Raw genomic sequence first — 6,071 nt, forward strand, 5'->3', positions numbered from 1 at the left:
TTTGGTGTTGTAGATTTCGCCAGGCTAGACGGGTGGTGGGGGTAGGAACTACCGATTAATCTTGATTAATTAGAATTAATCGGATTAGAATTTGTATGTAAATTTCCAAATAAAATAACAAATTTATATATATAACTTTCAATTTTGATTGCTTTTGACCAAATAACATTTATCTTTGACCAGACAGTGGGGTACTGACCAGCGATTAATCGGCACCTAGGCGTGATTTTATACAAATATGATTGTTAGTAACTTTAATGACTACTTAGTTGTTGGAGATTATTTTGATTTTGTTTGGGTTTCCATATAACCTAACATGAAAGTCATGAATTTAATTTGCCAATTTTAAGATATTTATGCCAATTTGAAGGTATATATGTCGATTTAGTAAAGCTCTTAGTTAACTTCTCATCATGATACGCTATTTATTTTTTTAAACAATGTGATCTGCATTGTGCTTCTCAACATAAAGATACTCGGACTTTGATCGTGCATCTTGTCTACTTTTACACACTTGAAGGCGAGAAATGTCATTGTTTCCAAAAAATCATCAAAACTTGTAGTTAAAAGAGATGTCTGAGTCTGACCCTGACCCTGACCCTGTTCTTTTTACCGTTCGCATTTTAAAACTTGAAAATTTTGAGTGTAAAATTATTAATGGCGTGAAAGAATAGTAACAGCTTTGTAAAGTATATATGGATGGGAATATTTTTGAAATAAATGTCATTGCAATTTGCAAGACATTGACAAAGTAAATAACGAGGATAAAACAGTCCAGTCCTTGGATAAAATATCTTGGCAAAGCACAGCTAGCACTTGACTTGGATGTGGTATGAGTATTATACATTATTTCAAAGTCATATCTATATTGCCACACTCATAAATGGGAGCATAGAGTCATCATTCACACTAGATATGATATATTATTTCAAAGATTATATCTATATTTTATATAAATAGAAGAGTTTCTGTAACCAACAACATTAAAATGAAACATAAAAAGCATGTATTCTGAGCTTTCTTTTCTTCTGTGTTCTCATCTTTTTTAATGGTAGATAACTGTCTTTTGTAATCTATATCACTAACAATTTTTGTTCTGATTACATTTATCGTTCACATTTGCAGGAACCGCAGGGACTAGTGTTTCTGTTATCAACGACTGTGGTTTCACAGTTTGGCCTGGAATCTCTGGCAACCCTGCTCTTAATATCACCGGATTCGAGCTCACAGAAGGGAGTAACCACACCTTACACACTCCAGAAGAACGGCAGGGTAAAATTTGGGGTAGAACTGGTTGCGCTTTCAATGGGTCAGGCCACGGGTCTTGTAAAACAGGTGATTGTGGTACCGGTAAGATAGAGTGCAATGGAAGATCAGCAACCCCACCTGTAACGCTTTCGCAGTTCGACTTTGGGAAATTTAAAGATTATTATGATGTTAGTCTCATCAGTGGCTATAACTTACGAATGACAGTGGAGGCAAGCGACGGGTTAAGTTTATACCTACATGATTGCTCAAAAACAGGCTGCGTTGATGATTTGAGTCAACGCTGCCCAACGGAGCTGCGGTTGGAGAGTGGAGGAGGATGTATGAGTACATGCCAGGCCTTTGGCACGCAGGAGTATTGTTGCAACAACTCTATCCCGACATCAGAGCCTCGACAACATACACTCCGTTGTTTAGATCAGCGTGCCCAAGATCCTACGGTCATGGGGTCTATCATACCGGGTTTTTAGATAGTCCTTATATATGTGGTGGTGCTAATTACACTGTCCGATTTTGTCCCCCTGCTGACACGTTTTCAACAATCAAGGTTGGCAGCTCAATTACTATGACCAGCTTCTTTCCATCCGGGGAAACTTCACGTTAGGGTTCTTCGATATTAGAATTGATGATCGTTTATGGGTCTTCAACGATGAGGGTAATTACTTGAGAATTTGGTACACCAGTGATAATGAAGCCCGAAAAGTATGGGTAGCCAATCCTAACAAGCCTATTATATCCACAACAACAGCTACCATTGCCCTTTCCATCGACGCCAACACTGGAAACTTGATCATCACTTCTGGAGGGACGACTCTGATGAATATAACCGACATTCAAGCTGGTCCAAACCCAAACGTGACAGCAACACTTGAAGACACAGGCAATTTCCGACTGATAAATGAAATCGACAAGAGGGTTTTGTGGCAGAGTTTTGATCACCCAACGAATGTGCTTTTACCGGGTATGAAGCTTGGGTTTAATAAGACAACAGGGCAAAACTAGCCCTGACTTCTTGGTTTGAGTAATGAACTCCTTAGTTCGGGAGCTTTTACTTTGAGCGTGGAATCTGAGAATGAAGGAGTTCAGACATTAATGATTCGTCGACGAGGCCACCCTACTGGAGGAAAAGTCTATATGATAAAATATCATTTGAAGATCTGTTTGCATCATCAAATCACCCACGTAGGCAGCCTTACTATACCATAACTTTGGTTAATAACTCAGAAGGATGGTACTTGAGCTATGAGAGTACAACTTATATTGAGTTTCCCATGTGGATTTTGACACCAGAAGGGCGAATTACTGATGATGATAATTATGTTTGGAGTCCTGAATTTTGTTACGGGTACTATTCAGATGATGGTTGTGTAGAGTTCAGTTTGCCCCAGTGCAGGAATTTGACTTTCGTTGATGATACCTTTGATGAGAAAAAAGGAGAGTTTGAACCTAACACAGTTGCTAGTGATGGCAACTTAAGCCTAAGCATTAGCGATTGTTTAACACTACGGAACCGGTTGTTTGTTTTGGAGTGGAAGCAGCAGCTTTTTGAATTTTACATCTGATCCTTCTTGGTCAGACTCTGGATCCAAGTATGTGATCAGTTCATTAAATCTAATTAGATTTGGTAGTACAGGTAAAAGAAAGTTCGAATTCAATGGTCAATGATTATTTTAGTTAGTTTGCGTCTTAACAAGTCATTGTACAGGAAAGCATACCAAAAGAGATACGAAACGCATATGGATATGGACATCCATTGGTGTTTCTACTTCTTCGGTTTTACTGTGTTTTACGCTTTTATGGTATATGAAGACGAGAAAGCGAACACGACAAGGTATGAAACTATACATGACAATATATCTACATTTTGTTAGGTCGTCATAGTTGCTTCTATCATCGAGTCTTTGGTACCTATTGTAGAAAAGCAGAGACGAAAGAGAGATGCATATTTCCTTGAACTAACAGGAATGGAAAGGATGTGTTATTATTTAGTTTTGCCTCCATCATGGCTTCCACGGGTGATTTCTCTGTTGAAAATAAGCTTGGACAAGGTGGTTTTGGACCTGTTTACAAGGTGACGTTACTTTCTCAAAAATATTTTTTCGTTTAGTCCTTCTAATCTAACGGAAAAAGGATACCGTGAAATTAAAATCACAGGGAAAACTAAGCGATGGCGAGAAATTGCAATCAAAAGGCTTTCAAGAACATCAGGGCAAGGGCTTGTGGAATTCAAGAATGAACTAATTCTCATAGCCAAGCTACAGCACACAAATCTTGTTCGAGTTCTTGGTTGTTGCATTCATAAGGAAGAAAAGATGTTAATTTACGAGTATATGCCTAATAAAAGCTTAGACTTCTTCCTCTTTGGTAAGCATGTTTGTAACATAAGTGTATTTAATAGTTTCATTTCTTGATTTTCTTAAGTAATAGTCTCTTTTCTATTTAGACGAAACCAGAAAGGCTGAGCTGGATTGACCTAGACGGTTCATCATTATTGAAGGAATTGCTCAGGGGTTGCTATACCTGCGTAAGTACTCAAGAATGCGAGTTATTCACCGAGACCTAAAAGCTAATAATATTATGCTAGATGAAAATATGAACCCGAAGATTTCGGATTTTGGCATGGCAAGAATATTAAAAAAAAAGAAGACTGAGGCAATGACTAACAGGGTCGTAGGAACATAGTAAGTTGGCACTTTTCTTTTACAACATGAAAGATTGGGACAAAAAAATGGGATCTTCTAAATATCAGTTCAATACATTTTAGATGCTTTTTTGTTTATCAGATTTCATTGTATTTGTTTTCTATAACAAAATCAGATTGGTTTGTTATACGCGGTGGCTATATGTCTCCGGAGTATGCAATGGAAGGGACATTCTCTGTGAAATCTGATATCTTCAGCTTTGGAGTCCTAATCCTTGAAATTATCAGTGGAAGAAGAAACAGCAGTTTCGATCATCTTGGTCGCACGTACAATCTTATCGGATATGTAAGTGTTACAAAATCACCTTTAGGCAGGTTTCACATACTATAGCATCTTTTATATTAGTTGTGCTTGTAATTTTAACACAGTGAAAGTTATACTTGTTTTAAGTTGGTCCTTTTTAATAAGATCTTGCTACTTGTAGTCTTAACTCTGTATCATATGGCAACTTAGATGTAAGTTGATAGAGAGCCTTACTCCATTTGGAAAGTTATTGTTGTAGTTGATAATAGATGATTTTCCTCCATACCCGTATGAATGGCAAAAATACACGAACTCAACGAGAAGACTCGAAACATTCGGGATAGGTATTCCGGTATGGGGTTGATTAAAATATTTAGGTTCACGCATACGTATGGTATTTGGTGATATTCGGCCCGATTACTCAAAATCATATACCCGAAATTTTTTTTTTCATTTGCCTCGACTCATATCTAGTAATGCTTCATTTTAGTAGCTTCATTATATAGACATGAACCTTTTTCAGCTGTACTTTTTAGAATATTATTTTTTTATGCTATGAAGCAGAAGTAGGAACTTTTTTTAAGCTTTACATCATCTTGAAATTTATATATTTTAGATATTTCAAAATTAAAATGGTGACATTTATAAGTATGTAATCTATCACTTTTTTAATTTTATATAATTGTTAAAAACATAAAGTATATAAAAGTTAAAATGGTAAGAAATGTATTTGGAAATCTCAACGGGTACTATTTTTTTTAAAGTACTAATTACCCAACATATACCAATGGGTATTGGGTCGGGTAGGACACAGTATTACAATCGGGTATGAGATTGAAAAAACCAACAATCATCTCATTGCCATCCCTACTTACCCGTACGTTGCTAGTGAATATGTGATTTAATTTGTTGGTTTTAACTTATTAATGGCATTAACTTGACCACTTAGCTTTTGATAAACTAGTTAATTAACTTTAATAATTCAGGCATGGGAGCTATGGCAACAAGGGAATGCATTGGAGTTGCAGGATCCAACACTTGGCAGTACTTATGTTGTACAACAATTCCTTAGGACAGTTCATGTGGCACTTCTGTGTGTTCAAGAAAGTGCAATCGATAGACCAACAACTTCAGATATGATCTCCATGCTTCTCAACGACACCATACCGTTACCCGCTCCAAAAAGACCAGCATTCTTTAATGGCCGAGCAACTCCAGAAGAAAGCGAACCGAAACATTGCTCTGTAAACAATTTGACCATCACTGTATTGGAGGGTCGAGGGTAGCTGCTTTTCTAATTATGTTTATCATCATTTGTGTAACATTGGTTGATAGTGGACGTACTCTCACGAATTTAAACTCAATGTTGGTTGAATCAAGTTAATTTTGGTAATTCTGTTATCTTACCGTATGCACAACAGTTGTGCTATTACACCATCAGCCACATAGTTCTGAGTTTAGGCTTTTTAGTCACCATTGACAATAAAGTTGTAAATTTAACCCAACCTGGTATGTTTAGGACCGGAAATACCTTCCTTGATACAAATATTCTGGGATGTGTTATGAATTTCTAAGTATTGTTGGTGATTTCTAACATTTTGAGGCCAGCAAAGGAACAATTGCCACCTCAACACGTCGATACATCTTTGGAAACATAAATTTAGGGTAAAAACTGGTCATATTTTCGGGTATTCCCATTGTGTTTTGTTTATAGTATCAATGCCTAATTGCTACCTATGTATAGAGAGTGATGGGAGTTATATCTTAACATCAGTATTACCTATGGCTTACACTGGGTCGGACATTCGGACACTTTGCAAAAGATATCAGAACAATGAATACGTGAGGTGTTGTTAAGGA

The 6,071-nt window shown here is 36.8% G+C and overlaps 1 pseudogene across 1 annotated transcript; it reads left to right on the forward strand.

Annotated features, from left to right (window-relative positions):
- Nucleotides 1-1,106: 1,106 nt before the first annotated feature.
- Nucleotides 1,107-5,728, forward strand: LOC143604445 (G-type lectin S-receptor-like serine/threonine-protein kinase At1g67520; annotated as a pseudogene). The gene is made up of 9 exons (XR_013148298.1): nt 1,107-1,706; nt 1,737-2,760; nt 2,843-2,899; nt 2,972-3,097; nt 3,184-3,337; nt 3,421-3,630; nt 3,710-3,947; nt 4,103-4,253; nt 5,198-5,728. The product of XR_013148298.1 is annotated as a G-type lectin S-receptor-like serine/threonine-protein kinase At1g67520 (transcript).
- Nucleotides 5,729-6,071: the final 343 nt, after the last annotated feature.

Source organism: Bidens hawaiensis, unplaced genomic scaffold (assembly GCF_021521415.1).
Source record: "Bidens hawaiensis isolate Kalapana, Puna unplaced genomic scaffold, B.hawaiensis_p1.1 tig00001961_1, whole genome shotgun sequence".
Classification (NCBI taxonomy): Eukaryota; Viridiplantae; Streptophyta; class Magnoliopsida; order Asterales; family Asteraceae; genus Bidens; species Bidens hawaiensis.